Raw genomic sequence first — 16,830 nt, forward strand, 5'->3', positions numbered from 1 at the left:
ACGTGAAGATGTGTCTCTTGCTCCCTTTGGCCTGTTCTGCAGCCCTTGGAGGAGGAGGACTCCACTGTTCCATTCACTAGAGGCCACTGCAGCATCACCCACTTCTGGTGTTTTCACCTGCATTTTAGAGTGTTGCTCTAGAGGCTATGTTTCTGACTATGATCTGTCTTCTAGGTTTTTTATTTGATATACTAATATTCTCTCTTAAAAATAATGAAATCTTCATTGTTCATAGGGCAAGATTGTCATGCTCCTTTCAGCAGTAGCAGTAGGTGACATAGTGTCCTTTCCAGCTGTTATAAGCAACCAGTCCATGGAGACATGAAACCTTTGACAACAAAATGCCATAGTCAAACCTTGTTCTCTTTTACAACACACTGACACTTTTATAAGAATCTGTGAGACTTAAACTCATCCTTTAGTGGAGACCTCCCCAGTACCTCTCATGGAAGAGTCCAAGGGCTTCTCTGTTTTTCACTTACTGTTTTAGCTCTCAGGGCTGAACTTCTCCAATAAAGTCTCTGATTAACTACCTCAGACCTTCTAACGCTACCAGCATTTTATGGTCCTATCTGCACAGATCCATTTTCAGACTCTCAGGTCAAGTTGCTGGATTAAGCATAAATTTCCTTTTTTCATTTGTAATTTTGACATATGCCTATCCTTTTTTACCTGTCTCTGCTGGTGTACCTAGAGTGTGATGGTCTTAGGCCTGGTACCTCTCTGGCCCTTTTGCTCTGTTCATTTTTCTCCTAGGAATGTATTTCTATTACACATATAGGGTTTTTCTAATTTTTCAGCTTTAGGCCAGCACTCTGTTTCTTTTCAGTCTTGTGCAGAGTCTCTACCCCTGGTATTTTCCCTTCGATCAAGACTTCATTTATGTAAACCTTTGCAGGCTTTCCACCATCAAAAATGTAATGTGTGCATTCAAATAATCAAAGCCATTGAACTTTCAATCCCTGTAGAGTAGAGGTCTTCTCCTTTGCTACATGAACATAAATCTGTGCTCCATTTGTGCACTGGAACCTGCCAAAACCTTGTATCAAGAACAGGGAAAACATTTGGCATCAACCACCTCCCCAAAGTCTTCTCCCCTGAGAGGAGAAAATTCCATTTTTTCTGTGTTACATTCTTTCAATAATCTATGTTTATGAGACTTCTAAAGGTTTGGCTGTGTTCCTGCCCCTCTGCAAAGTCTATGCATTCACTGCTTGTGCTGTCTCTCTGCCTCCTTGCCTCTCCTCTCTCCATTTGGTAAGACCTGTGCTTTCACTATTAACATCCTGTTTCCTGTAATGTTTCCTGTTTTCCTTGTAATGTTAATGTTATTCTTCCTGGCACTAACCTAGTCTAGAACTTGAATGCACCAAGGAAATCTTATGATGGATCTGGCTTCTTTTATGCAAATGCCAGCTCTCTGCTTAGTTTATGCCTCAGAAAATGGATCTTCATGTACAATTCCTCCTGAATTCAGACTATACATACCTTTCTGAGCTGAATGTCTTCAAATGGGATCTGTGGCTCTGTGGGTTGGCCAGAGCATCATGAGATTCAGTCTTGGAGCATGCTGGGATCCCCAAGTGTTCTCCTGTGGTACTCCATTCCCAACTTCACACCTTAATAACATCTCAGACACCTGAGAATATAAATGGACATTTTTCAAGCCGACAGGCTGCCAGTCTGAAAAAGTGTGGATTTCAGTAGAGGACTGAGTATCTTCAACTGGGATTGTGCTTCTGGATCCATCACTGTTTCTTTTTGAATATAACACCACCTTTACCATGACTCAGCTGCCTTATCCATGAAATGAAGATATCAATCTCATCTTATTTGTACAGTGCCCTAACCAGCAAAGGAGTTGTGGCACTGCAGAGCAAAGTTGACTGAAATGGGTGAGTTATTTTTGCTGAAGCCTCTAGCTTCTCAAAAGCCTGAGCTAACTGAAGCAGTAGTTAGATAGCTGGAGAAGTAACTGGATCAGGAGCTATATTTGTGAACAGGCAGGGGCGTATTACTCATGTGAATAATTCCTCTGACAAAGACATATAGTTTGCATCATTTTCTTAAAACAATGGACTGTAAATATTGCAGTCTGCTGAATTATTTGAGGGATGAGTCAGTGCAATTTAAGGTCCAATTATTGAATTCCTTACTCCCAGACACTTATTTGAACAGCACCAGCTGCTGAATGAGTAGGTTCACACTCACTGCAACTGGAAGATGCCTTTGCAAACTGGGTTTGAGTACTGGCTCAAACATGGTTGACAGAAATCTGGTCCTTCCAGGATCATGGGCTACTTGGCTGCTGTTGCAGGCAGTACCTCACCAAGTGTTAACTGTTGCAGCAAAACTTGTTTTAAAGAATGGGGACTTGTGGTAAAACCTTGCCTTGTTGCTCTAGGTAGCTAAGTTGGCTTGTCTTGGTCTTTGTGTGACACTAATTGTCAGGTATGCACAGTAACTTTGCTCACGTCAACATTTCTGCTCACAGTGAACTTCTGTGAACTCCACAACAGCTAGCCTTCATAAGGGATCATTCTGAATTTAGCTTAGCACCCTTGAAAACTTTCAAACCCTGTGTTTGTTGGTTCCTGGACCCACACTGTCTTCTGGTTAAATAAGCCTTTGTGGCAGAACAGTGCTCCATAGTATCTGTTTGAATGTTTTTGAATGAGTGGCTTTAGTAGTTTCTGAATGTTGTTCTTTCATTCACAGTTGCAAAAAAGCATCTCTATCTCATGGGGACAGTGACAACCACTCCCTTCTGTCAACTCCTCTCTTTTTCCATTTGATTTCACAAGATGAATTGAGTCAGTGCACTGAATGGCCATTTGTTTTCTGTAGGACCTGCTGGAAGTGGCTCAGAAGACTGCAGTTATGCTGAGTCAATTCTCTTGGGCGGGAGAACAGCATCACTGGTAGACAGAGCCTGGCTGGCAGCTGCTGCAAGGTGTGGCTCTGCATCCTGTTTTGTTTCTTTAGAGGGATAATGTTCCAGTGAGAGTAACTATGTCTTGTGTGCCTCAAGTCCCCTTGATCATGATCAGATCTGTGCTCCCTTCCTACTCAATGGGTGAGAGCTGCTCTTTCACCTGGTTGGTTGAGCTGCATGGTACAATCCTCACAGCTTGTGCAGATCCACCAGAGCTATTTGTTCACATCTACTTCATTGTTATCAGCTTCCTGTCTGCACTGCCCTTCCCCTTCCAGACAGCAGGGAAGGCAGAGATGGTCATCCTTACCAGAGAGGAACAGTTCCCTTTGCTGGGAGAGGAGTGCCAAGCAGGTATTTCAAATGGAGAAAGTAGCATGGGACAATGAGGTGAGTGAACTTCTTAGAAAAGAGAAATTCAGTCAGATAACATGGAAAAAGAGATGGAAAAAAAGAAAAGTTAAGTGCTGGAAAAAGAGGGGGTAAACGGCTTCTTAAATGCAGCTAGCAAGAATAAAGACTAGTGTCTTCCCAGATCTTCCACTGCTTTTGTGCTCATCCTAGAAGTAATTATGACTCTGTGCACCAGTTTTGGTGCACCATATTTAGATTTTTTTCAAACTACCTTTGTCATCTCTGGGTTAAATAGGACACAAGACATGGTCTATTATGTGACACTTGGAGCAGGGAAGAGAAGACTCCCAGGGAATCATGGGCTGCTTGCACTGTTGATGTGCTGCCCCCTTACTTACCCACAGATTGTCAGTGAAAATGCTGGTATTCAGCCCTGCCATGGCACAAAATACGGAATTTCAGGACTGAAATTACTGTCCTTAAGTGAACGCTAACCATGTGACCAGACAAAGGAATGCATTTGCTTGGTAAGTAAACATCTTTTTAAGGGCATTAACGTAATTTGGCTTCCAGTTTCTCCTCACCAGGCAGATTTTATTTAGTCAATACCTGAACTATCATAGGCTGTGCTGTTTTATTCTGCACAAGACCACTGTTCTCCGTGTTACTGTGCTGGAGCTCTTCTTAGGGGTGCTTGAGGACAAACCCAGGCATAGGGCATGAAAAAGCTCAGCTGCTTTTCCAACATTGTAGCACCCTCAGCAACCTACTCGGAAAGCTCAGAGCTGACTTTGCATTTTTGGCCTTGATCTCTGGCACTAAAGTTAATTGGGATAATTCAGAGTTCACACCCATCTCCCTGAGGGTTTGGTTTAAAAATACATGTAATGTGAGGTTTAAAATAATTTCTTTTGATTGGAAGTATTTGGAAATGTTTCTCTCCACTGGTTTTAAAAGGTGTCACTTTTTTATGAATGCTGAGATGTTGATTAATAAAATTCCGAAAGCATTAACTCAATTGAGTGGACTCCAACTTTTCCTTTTTTTATTGTTATGATTTGTGAAAATAAATGCAATAAAAAAAAATCCCAGCAGCTCTGTTAAACTGTATCCCTCCTGATAGCCTTACCAGATGTTTTACGATGTTATACACAGGGCTATTTGCTCTCGGGGGAAGGCTGAGCAAAGCCTTGGCTGAGCACCATCAGGCTTCAGCTGGTGACCCTCTGTCTCAGGCACCTTGGACACCAGCCTGTACCCTGGTTAGGAACCAGTGGTTTGGTCTCCCTGCTTTAAGGACTCCTCAGGGAGGAGCAGCTACCTTTGGTTGCCCTCTTCCAACACCCTCCTGATGACAACTTTAGGATGTGGTGCTCAGGTTCATCTTCTTCATATCTCACCATTTCTGAGGCTGGTGGACAGAGGGTCTGGCTGTACCAAGTCAGGGCCACCTCCCATGCAAGGATGGCTATGACCACCCAATGCTGAGAGACCCACCAAGGGAGACACCTCTCCCTGGAGGCTGAGCTTCTGGTTTTCTTCTTCCCAGGTCTGCCATGAGTTATGCCCTCTGAATGGAGCTGGAAAGGCTGCAAGCCTTTCTGTTTGGAAGGGACGAGGGAGGCTGAGGACTCGGGAGGTGGAGGCAGGGACCGCTCATGCTCCCAGCTGCTGGCCAGGGGAGGATTTATTGCCCTGGCTGTGTTTGGGACACAGACTGCTCAGAATAGGCATCCATCCTACACGTCTGAGCGAGCTGCCATGGGAGATTCATTTGTAAGCCGGCTTTCCTTCTTCCTGAAGTTTCTTTCTCCCTTATACTACAAAGGCTAATATATTGTTCAAATTAAAGCACGCCTGGGGACTGAAGACAGAGCTGGTTATTGAGTGGAATAGACTGATGAGGAGTGGGTAATATATTTAAAGACTGTGTAGGAGCCACCAGGGATGATATAGTCTGATTTATTTGATTTAGCATAATTTATAGTACACTAGACTCTGTTGTGTTTCTTCAGGATTTTTATCAGGAAATTTGCATCCAATATTTAAGTATCTCTGGGAAGAAACATTCTCATTCTTTTATTATTTTGGCTTTAAATGTATCATGTACCACAGAAGAATTTATAAGTGTATGAAGGGTTTTAATAAGTTCACATAGAAAAGGAAAAAGTTTGAAACCTAAGATCAACAAGGGAGTGGGATTCCTGCTTCACCCTTTCCCAAGGGCATGGGTGGATTTGTTAAAAAAAGGCAACAGTGTATCTGCATTGTTTTTGCTCTCTTTTTTTTGCCATTAGGATGGAGCCAGCCTTGGTAGAGTCACTGACATCCAAAAACTAGTCTCAGCTGGTGTAAATGGGGACTGAACCTCTCTGCTTGTGCCCACTAAAAACCACAGATGTGGTCCATTGCGCACCACCTTCTTTTCTGAAATGTTCCTTGATTTTCAGGCTGGAATTTTGCTTAGTTTAATAGATGATAGTCCATTTCTTTGATGCTTTAAGTATGATTTTTGCATGGTAAAAACATTGTGTTTTGTACATTAGTCTTCTAATAATTTCATCCCTTTCAGAGATCAGCAATTAATGAAGATAACTCAGGTGAAACTGGGTCTGTCATTAGGGCAGAAGTGCTGTGGCACAAGATCAGCTCTCTGAGCACCACATCAGAGGAGACTCCGTTGTTTTTCCTGGAAGTTTAAACTTTTCCACTGGAACTTTTCCTGGAAGTTTAAACTTTCTGTTTTCCAGAACAGGAGGGTGAGGTAGGGTGGCAGTGCCCTGTTTGTGCCTTGCTGAAATACCTCATGATACACTGAACATATCAGCAGATGCCATATTCAAAACATCTTAAATGTTCATAGAAGGATCTCATTCTTAAATTTGTGGCACATCATCGTTTCAGCAGCTCTGCTGGACCTTCCTCTAATGTGATTTATTTCTAGGAATGTTCCATGTTTTTGTGGTTTGCATCTCATTAAAGCATAGTGGACTGCAGCCCTTGAGCCCTCAGCCTTAAGGTGTTCAGTTGAGAAAGCTGAATCCCTGGTGATCTGCAAACTGCAACACTATATAAAACCTTTGTTGACAGTCAAGCACACTTGAGTGTTTAAAGTTTTAATAGGCTTAAAGTTAATTCTGGAGTCCACCAAGATCTGCATACATCTGTAATTTCAAGCGCCTCTTACTTGGTTGACTTCATATATCATACCTGAAAGTGTTTTTGAAAGTTTGGCAGCTCCATGTAGAGTTTCATGATTCATCTCGATCTTCACGAGCTGCTTCACTTCTTTTCATTTTGTTTATTAGTTTTTTTCTTCACGCCTTTTCCCCACTGGAAGACATTCTTAAGTACTTAATCAGGACTGTGGTTTGGAATGCACTTTATCACACACCTTTTCTGTGCCAAAATCCTTTGCACACTCTATTAAGGATAACTTTCCGCATACTAATGTATTTATTTGTGAAACGGCTTTATTTGTGTAACGGCTTTTAAAGACCATGTAGATGGTAGAAGGCAAAGTGTGATGGGCTAAATCCACATTTGGAGGGAGCCCTGCTCCTTTCTCACAGCTTACACCCCTGCTGCGGAGGCAGGGCTTGTGATCCTGCAATCTCTCCCTCCTGCAGTACCAGCAGCGTGGGCAGGGCAGCGCCACACTGTTTTGAGGGGAAAATGATGGATTAGGACCTGTGGGGAGGAAGGTGTGGGTGGGTGTGCCCCATTTCTGGCACATCCCTGAGGTGTCATTGGGTGCCTGATTTCTGGCCAGGGACATTTGTTTCAGCTGGGAGGATCCTGTTGAGAAAATATAGGACAGTTGCCTGGAGGCAGATGGAGAACACTGAGGCTTCCAAAAAACCTCTTTGTACCTTTGCCCTGGACAGCCCTTAGGAGCCGGGCTGGGAGCCGCCGTGCTGGTTCATTGTAAATAGAAGAGTCAGTCTTCCTTGCATGTATGAACCTTTTACTTCCTGGCAGCTCTTGTCAAAACAATCCTGTTTTCCTCAACACATATAAGTGTCTCTGGCTCTTGAGAAGGCTGAGTGCCTGTGCTTGTCTCTTCAGGCAGCTAGAGGTGGCGGGGGCACAACAGCAGCGTTGGCTGCACTAGCAGCTCTCAAAACTTCCCGTGTTATTTTTATTGTTCCAACCCCCAGAGTACTTTGATTAGGTTGGAATCCTGACTTTATGGAGGTTTTTTCTTTCTTTTTTCTTTTTTTTTTTTTTTTTTTTTTTTTTTTTTTGAAACAAGTTTCTAGCTCTTGTGGCTGTGGTAAAAGGAGCTTGAAAACATGCTTTGGATGTGCTAAAATCAGAAAGGGAACAAAGAGAGCTCTGCTGGGACTGTTGGGCTGGGACATGGCTTTTTTAAACTCCGGATTTTTTCTCTGGCTTGCAATAGTTTCAATCCTTTTATGAGGTTTTTAGCAGAAGTGTGAGGCCATGGCACAATTTGCCTGAGGTGACATGGCTGGAAAGGAAGTGAAGAACAAGCTCGAGGTGTGCTTGCCACGTGCTGTGCTGCTGCCTCACTGCCTCACATGGACATTTCCCAAGGCTGGTGTGGGCCATGGCCTTGTTGGGAACAGCTGGCAACAGAAAACCACAGAGTTAGAAAAGGAGTGCTTGCATCTCATGGCAGGCCAGCTTGCTTCTACATCATGTTTCCTCCCCAAAACATTGCCATGATGCATTTTCAGTGTGGCAAGTTGTGGTACCTCCAGCCTTATTGGCACATGCCAGTAAGACCCAGTGCAACAGTTCTGCTGCAGTTGGCAGCTCAGTAAAACTTGTCTTTTTTACCTGAATTTGGCAGCATTAGCCAGAGAGCATGTGCACTTTGTCACTCCTTTCTGAAAGAGTGGAGCTTTTGGCATGCCTCATGGCTGAACAGTAAAGCAGTGGCCATACAACAAGATGTTCCAGCCTCCTACGTGTAGGAATTCCTCCTATGTGTAGGAATTACTTTGTGAAAAATAGTCAGATGTGAGCTGGAGAGACACTAATTCTCAATTTCTTGTGCTCTGCTAACACTTGGGCTTGGTTTACAGTATTCCTATGGCAAAATAAGTGTGGCTGATGCTATTATGCTGGTTGATGTGACTGAGGCAGACAGCTCTTCTGGGCTGATAAAAGACATTTTAAACTGCAAAGAGACAAAGTAAAGGGTAAAAAAATATACAAAGTAGAGCCAGTCCCATCTTAAAAAAATTATTAACGCACAAAGAGTAAATTTGAGTACATTAATATTTATGTATCAGATATTTGCCTTTTATCTGATATTCTTCTATCTGACATTTGGTTGATACTAAGAACTGGTGTCTACTCTCTCAGTAGAAGTATTTTATTATTATTAATAACTACTTGTTAACTCTGGCATCTCTAGTATGCCAGGCACTCTGCAAAACCCAAGGAAAGCATAGTGTCTCCCCAGAGAGCTTGCGCTAATCTATTCTATTCCAACAATATTTTTTTAGTGCCGTGTATAAATCATTCTTCTAGCAGTATTTAGTGCAGAGGTTTACATTTCCCCATTTGTGACAAACAAATTTGCCACAGTGAAAATACTATGCAGTTCAACCTAGCTGTATTTTATGGAGTTTCTTTTTGGCCAAACCATTGAAAGACATTGCTGCAGAGAGGCCCTTAACACACATTTAACTTTGAAATCTGCCTAAGCACCATTAACTTTAATGGCCCTGAGCACATGCTTCAGGCTAAGCATATACTGAAGTGCTCTACTGATTGTGGACAGATTAGGCCCATAAAATTTTGGTGAAATGTGGTGTAAACCATGAGAGAGATTAAAATCCCCAGGGATTCTCTATGGAAGTGGATATCACGTCATCTGTCATGAGGGGCTGTGTTCAGATGCTCCATCAGGCAGCACAAGCTGACACTCCCACCCAGGACCATTTCTCCATCTGAGGGATACTGAAACCTTCATCAGTCCTGGGGATCATTAGCAGCATGGACTCTGCTTTGGTGTGTGGAGGAGTGCTGCAGTACTTCTCCACATGTAGGAGAAATGACTCCTAAGAGAGGAGAAGAAATAATTTTGGTCAGTAGTGTCAGACAAAGATTTGAAAAACAGCAGACATTCATTCAGTCTAACTAGAGCTAAATCTGTAGTTAAATAAGAGAATATAATGAAAAATAAGCAAGAAATAAATTTTAAAGTGCCCTTTTTTTAAAAGAAAGAGTATCATCCAGTCCCAAGGGGAGAATAACTGAAAAAGTATAGTATTGGAATACCTTAAAAAAAATAAAGTAATGCCTAATGAGGTCTATAGGGACGATTAATGTAGACTGCATGAGTGGCTTGATTAAAAAGGGTGCTTTGCCCACATTCAGAATCATGTCCAGTTCAGTTTTATTTGTTTAACACCTAAAGCTAGCTTGCATCCTCTGTTGAACTGCCATCAAGAAGCTCTGGAGATGCCTGATGTTGCCCCCCTGCCTCTTTGGGAATCCCGATACAGTGGGTCCATGGTAACACTTGCCTGATGGCAAATTCCTATTGATTCTTCGCTCGGTCACTGCCCCAAAATTACCCCATATGGGCCTTTTGTGAGCCTCTGGGGAGTCAGAGACAGAAATCCTTCCTAACAGAGAGAAATATCTGAGCTAATCTTTCTCCACAGGACCATGGTGCAAAATGTTCTGTACAGAAAAGGTGGAGGTAGGGAGCAAAATCAACCACAAGCTCTTTGGTTGACTCACCACATCTCAAGTGGCTTCACGCTCGATTTCTGAAGAGATACCACTGACTGAAGGGATTTTTCTATTCTTCTACAATACCAGACATTTTATCTTGAGAATAAATTCGAGTGGGTTTTAGTTATTCATTATAGGGAGCACAGGCAGAAATGGACTGTTTCTTAGGAAACCATCTAAGTCGGATGGTCTGGTGGATCTAAGCTGTGCTGGATGTTATGGAAAAGCAACGTTAAAAAAAACCAACGTAGCATATTCTCTTTAAGGTTTATGAATGACTATTTTTTTGGCTTATGCTTGGGAATTAGGTCAGGTTGGCACAAACTGTTTGCTGAAAACTTTACTGAATGCATGAAAGCCCTCAGAAGAGAAAGGCTGCTGCAAGACTGTGGCTGAGACAGATGGGTGAAAAAGTAATTTCTACCCCTCTGATATGATTTTTTAAATGTAAATACACACAGACATCATTATAAGTACGACCACTTGGAGTAAATAGATGTGTGAGGGCAACTGCATTCATTTGTTGTGAGACTCTCTAGAGTCAGGAGGCTCCAACAATTCAAGTCCTAAAATCCCAAAGCGGTTACATTGTGAGTGTTCCTTGTTTTTAAGCTCAGTGTAAGTCACCTTGTTTTTCTGTTTAGAAAATACCATCATAAAGAGGAAACCTTCCAAAAATTAATCAACCACAGCATGACTTTGTGGACTTGTGTGACATGAAGATGAGTATGATTCATGTCCTCGAACAACTCTGTTGGATTGTAAAATTATTTACTAAACAAGCAAGAAAATAATTTATTTAGAAGTACTAATGACAAGACTGACAACTAGAAACCAGTAAGAAAGAAGGGAGCAATAAAATATTAGGCAGCCAAACGATTGTGGCATGATATATCTTGTCTCAGCTTTTCTTTGATTTTTCCCAAAAGAAGTTGGCAGTGACAATAGTAAGGCTGTGAACAATGTAACAATACAGTATACTCATGCCAAAATGTAAATACAAAAGAAATGTTCTAAAATACACTGTATCAAATTATCTGCAGGAAGCAGAAAAAGATGAAACACGTTTTCAGTTCCTTGGAAACAGAGAAAAATCAAATGCAGAGCTTAAGAGTTTATCTTTACATGGGTATAAATTCCTTACTTAAAATTTGATCCCAGTTAGAGAAGAACAAATGAATACTTTGATGATGATGTGATGGATGGGGTTTGTGAGTGATGTGTTTCATCATGATCCTAAAAAAATGAATAAAAATCCCAAAACTGAATATCTCACACAACTCTTTCTCTAAAACTAAGGGTAAATGAGGATGTATTGATTTTCTAATGAAATTTAAATTCCACAAATGGGAGCTTTTTAGGATGAAGATATTAGGTGAGCATGCACTGTGCAGTATTTTTATAAGGCTGCCAGATATGGGTCTTAATGCAAGAGGTTCCAATTTCGTTGTATGGACAATAACTCTTCACTAACCCTGGATCAATACAGGCACTAGAGAGAACATGCAGGGAGGAGAAAACAGTCTTAAACCAAAGTCCCACCCTGTGTGCCTGTATGTAAAGCACAAGAGGCATAGACAGCTTTTCTACCTTTCCTTTCCTAATGCAATCTGTTTTTACAACAAAACAAATGTCTCATTTGTATTGTTTTCATACAGAATGCCATAAAGTGGTTATGTTTTCCAAAACTATTTCAGTGAAAGCCCGTGAATAGGTCTGCAGAGGTTCAAGCAGATGTTCAAGTATCTGATCTCCTTTTCCTCAGTTCTGAGTCAGCTGAAAAGGAGTCCAGCCAGTCAGCCTGGAAAACGTGAACTTTATCCCCAAGTTAATGTCTCTGGACTCATGGCTGAAGCAGACAGAATGCTTTCCCAGAGAGGCTCAGGGTCACAGCTGTTACAATTGCTGAGTGTCTCCTAACTTGGGTGGGTGTACCAGAACTTATCTGAAGCTCCAGAGGTTGCTTTGGTTTCAGAAGGGGAATGAAAATTTTACCCTCTAGCATTGTTTCTTAGTCTTCTCTGGCCTACAGCCAAGCCAGTTTGCAGGTGAAATTTTATTTCCCATCAAGACTATGGGCCTTGGTCACTACTCCAATACCCGCTTTTGCCCCTGTAAGCCAAAATACATATTGTTATACTGAGACAAATATTTACTGTTTGATATATATCATGCCCCATAGTCCTCCTGCAGTCTTTGATAAACCTCCCTTCACTGCTCTTGTTTTCCAAGCTAAGAGCTAGTTCAGGATGGGTGATTGCATGCCTGTGATGTTGAACTCTGAGAGGAAAGTTGAATGCTCTGCTTTTTGTTCAATATAAACTTGATCTGACATCACTGGGAGGTAGCTTTTAGGGGGTTCTTTTTGCCTTAAGTAACTTACTGGCTTTCAGTGGGTCAATAACAAAAAGACAAAGTAGTCAAAGATGAATACTTTGTTCCTCTCTTCCATCTCTAGCCTGTAGATTTTTCAGCCTGATCTTACTTTTTTAGTGGCTATGGTTGCATGAACAATATGCCTACATCACTGCATAAGACCAAGAAAACACCACACATAAAATGTGTACCCGAATTATTTTTATTCATTTCTCAGCTCAGCAGAAATTATTAGATTTTGTGCAATGCACTCCCACAACAAAAGGGTATCACAGCATCCTCTGACGAGTGAGTGTAGGAGGCTGTGAATTAAGTAAAATACATTTATTGGGATCATCCAGTTTAACTTTATGAGAGAGTTGGTTGTCTCAACCCTCTCTGCCCTTTCTTTTCTTAATGCCATGTAGATAGGACATCTGGCAGAGGCTCAGTCCCAGTGCAGCCAATAACATTAACCCTGACTGGCCCAAATCACAGCCAGGTCTGTTCATTCTCTACAGCAAATGAAATCAAGCACAATTTCCTAGCTGCCGATTTCTCAAGTACATTAAATAATTCTGCGTTCAATAAATATCTAGACCAGGCTGATTGCAACACCTCCACTCCAAAGGACCTTTTTGCTAATAAAAGAACATTATACTTTTAAAGTTAGTCACTATTTCATTGTGAGCAAGGGCATGGCAGTATGCCCCTCTAAAAACGATAGCCAGATCTCATTTGTTCTGTACTTTCTGTGGGTTATTGCTGTAATCTGTAACTGACAATGACCGCATCTTATGAACCCCTGAACAAATATTAATTTAATTTACAACATGTTCAGTTTTGTTCAACATCAAAGAGAGTAATTTACGAATTACATCAGCGATAATTTTGACTTCATTCAGGGCCATTTCTCCTGCCAGTCCAGGCTCAGGCTCAGCATGCCAGCTGACAGCTGCCTGCAGGCACCATATGAAGCCCAAGCGTCTGCCTCACAGCAAAATGGATGTTTCTCTTTTTGAAGGCAAGGGGGCAGCTCACTCCCCGCATTACTGGGAGGAAGATTTGCCTTCTCCCAGAGAAGGATAGACTCCAGAGGCATCTGCCTGGTGCTAACTCGACCTGCAGCATGAGGATGTCCTGAAGGAGAAAGTCCTTCCAGTGTGGTGGCATCAGTGTGGTGCCACTCCTCCTTCTTCACAGGTACTTCACTGGCCTTGGAGATGCTGTTTGTGCATTTCTAAAGCAGCCTTCCCATGTGCATGCTGGAGAATGTACTTGGCACTCCCCTTGTGGTACAGGTCTGACAACTCAGCCAGCAGCAACCACCTTCTTCCAGGTCACTGGGAAGCTAGAACACCCTTGTCTAGTTCTTCACCATTTTTGCCTCCAAACTTGGCTGCTCTGAACTGAATTTGGTGCAACTGATGTTTCACAGAGTGTAGGAAGCTCAGGAAACACTGGGTATACATCCTGAGCTGTTAATGTGAGATACCACTGAACTCTCCTTCCTCTTAGGGGACCACAGCTCTGGAGAAGAGGCTTTAAGATAACTGATTTGGGTGTCATTGATTCACATGGTTTTTTCTGCCTGGGCCTCCTCCCTCAGACATGCTCTATGCTTGCACCACATGGGATTTTATCTGCCTTCTTCCTCCACTTTCTATCCTCCGTGATGGACATCCCACTCCTGCAGCTGCAGCTATGATCTTAAACTGGTCAGGATGCTGTTGCTGCTGTCTTTTTGTTCTTCATTTCACATCTTCTCTGGTAAAGGGGGAAAAAAGGCACTGGGGAGCACAGGAATCAGAACAAGACAGTGCTCAGTGTTATTGGGAAAAGTGTGAGAAGGGAAGAACCCTTTCTGCTATCAAGGATGCAGTTATGGAGATCCTTGTCAGCAAACTCTGCTACCACTGCAATGTCTTGTGAGGGTCACAATCTTCTACAATTGGCAGCGGAGATACTTCCTATTCTCGACTTAAGCATTACTTCATGTAATTGCACTCACAAATTAAGTGTGTAATTGCACTCACAAAGTTGTCTACACCAAAAGTGAACTAAAAATGTGCCTCCATCACAACTGGAGACTCTGGATGCAGGAAATACATAGTCAAAATATAAGAGTCCAGCTTATGGCTTGCCTGAATGTTTTATCGTCTTTGAAAGGCATGACAGCTGGTGTGAACTTTTATATCAGATATCATCATTCCCTGCTCCAAATATTTCCATGTGACTGGTTTTGGTTAAAGAAGGCATCTTGTTGAATTTAATTAGGTAGAAATACAATTTAAGGGCAGATAACACCCCTTCTCCTTACTAAGGAAGATGGCCTGGAGCATTGCTTTATGCTGGAGTCTCCCTAGCACAACTTTCTGGCTGAGAAAACAATGTGCTGCATCCAGGAAAAATATGAAGGCTGTATCTGTGCCTAGAAACTGTCACACTGGTATCTTTATAAATTGCACTGATGATATGAAAACAAAGTGCCTTAATTTAATTATGTGTGTTTTCCTTGGTTAGTGTAAGATGAGTTCTGATGGGGGACATGAGGACCTTTACCCTATCAGACTGTCTTGAAAGGCAGAGGCCTCGAAGCAGCCCCTGTCTGCACTGCAGGGCCATGGGGTGCTCACCCATCTCCTCTTTGAGGATTGTCTTTTGCTCTTCCCATATTCTCTGTACCCACAGCTTGGACAGTGACATTTTGGCTATAGCAGCAAGAAGCAAAGGAAGGGATTGGGAAAAACATCTCAGTGGAAGACTTAATTCAGCAATTTTCTTTCCTTTGCTTCTTTCTTTGTGAACTGCCTGTAGGCAGGTAGGACTTCTTCCAGATGAAGTGGTGACTGACAGATGAGTTTCCTGGCCTTCCTGAGTGCTGCTCTCTGGGCAGACCCACACTTGGATCCTTTTGGCGTGCAAGGACAGTGCATCCTTCCGCCACAAATCCACAGGGAGAGAGAGTTTGCCCTGGCTTGATGCTGCTCCCTGGGCTGGTGTAAGGGAAGGGGTGCAGCAACCCCCATGACACGTGGCTGGGAGGCTGCTGTGCCCTCACCAAGGAAGTAGATGCAGCTTTAGGAGGACCTAATGGTCTCTGACCTTTCTGTAGATCACACAGAGGAGGGAGATTCTTTGCAGCTGTGTATCTTAATATATATATATTAAGATATGTATCTTAATATCTTGATATAAGTTATACCAAGCACAGAAATGCATTGTGAAGAAAAACAAGTGCTTTCATTTGGCATTTAAAAAAAAAAAACCAAAAAAAACGGAGAAAATGAGGGAAGAGACTGCAAAGTTTGGGAGGGCTGATTGCTGCCAGTGCATTTAAGTGCAGTTAAGAAATGTATGAACTAAAACCACATCAAAACATCTTTGGTACATATTGAAGAAGAGGTAGGACAGATCCCTGTTATCATACTGAGCATCCTGGGAAATGGGAATTGCACCAAAAATAGGAATATTTTCACAGGGTGTCAGGCACTGCACTCCCAGGCAGCGCTGAAGCAAATGACTGGGAATAAATGGACAAGAAAACAAATGGCTGGAAAGATAGCCATCAAATTCCTCCTGCTCCTTTCTCTGGCGCTTAGTTTCCTCTTCAAAATGTTGACAATGTTCCTTAGACAGAAAGAGAATAGAAATGGAAAAAGTAAGTGGATAGACCGTGGTTATGGCTTATTTTCTTTCCCCAACAGGGGAGTATTGTGTAACAGAATTTTGTTCAAGTATCATTTTTATTCTTAAAATAGTTATTATTCTCCATACTTCATATGAAACAAGAGCTATGTTATGGGTCTAACATAATTCTTGATAGGCTGTGAGGGGAATTTTATAAAAAGTAATAAATAAAAAATATATTAAATTCATTCTACATTAATTTAATTTAAACTAAGTTAAAATTAAATAAAATGTAAAAGAAAATATGAAAAAGTGCTTTTTCATGTGTATTTTGGAAAAAAAAAGGTATTTGTTGACTCAGGAGCTTTGAGTTCAGCGTCTTCTCTCCTCTCTTCTCTGATAAATGAACTGCAAAACTGGAGACAAAGACAAATAAATTTTGAAGACAGTGACCAGATTCTGATATCAGGTATAATCTAACATCACTGGATTGTCATTACCCAGAGTCAGAATGACGTCCACTGGGAGACTGAGGGTCTCTCATTAAATAACATGTCCATGAGCTGATGCAATTATGGTATCAACGGTCAGAATGTAAAGTGCAACAGCCATCCATGTGTCTGAGTGCTCCTGTACAAAAAACAAGGCCACAAGAAACCTAAAAGCCCTGAAAGAGGAGAGATTTTGTATGGCTACTCTTCAGAAAATTACAGGAACTCTACATCTACAGCCAAAAATCTAAGTGGCAAAATTCCCAGATCAATCTTTCACCTTTTCTGTTTTGTTTTTTTTTTTTTTTTTCTGTTTCGTCTGGGTTTTTTTTTTGTTTTTTTTTT

The sequence above is a fragment of the Pyrgilauda ruficollis genome, unplaced genomic scaffold (assembly GCF_017590135.1).
Source record: "Pyrgilauda ruficollis isolate IOZ18807 unplaced genomic scaffold, ASM1759013v1 scaffold5, whole genome shotgun sequence".
NCBI classification, from domain to species: Eukaryota; Metazoa; Chordata; class Aves; order Passeriformes; family Passeridae; genus Pyrgilauda; species Pyrgilauda ruficollis.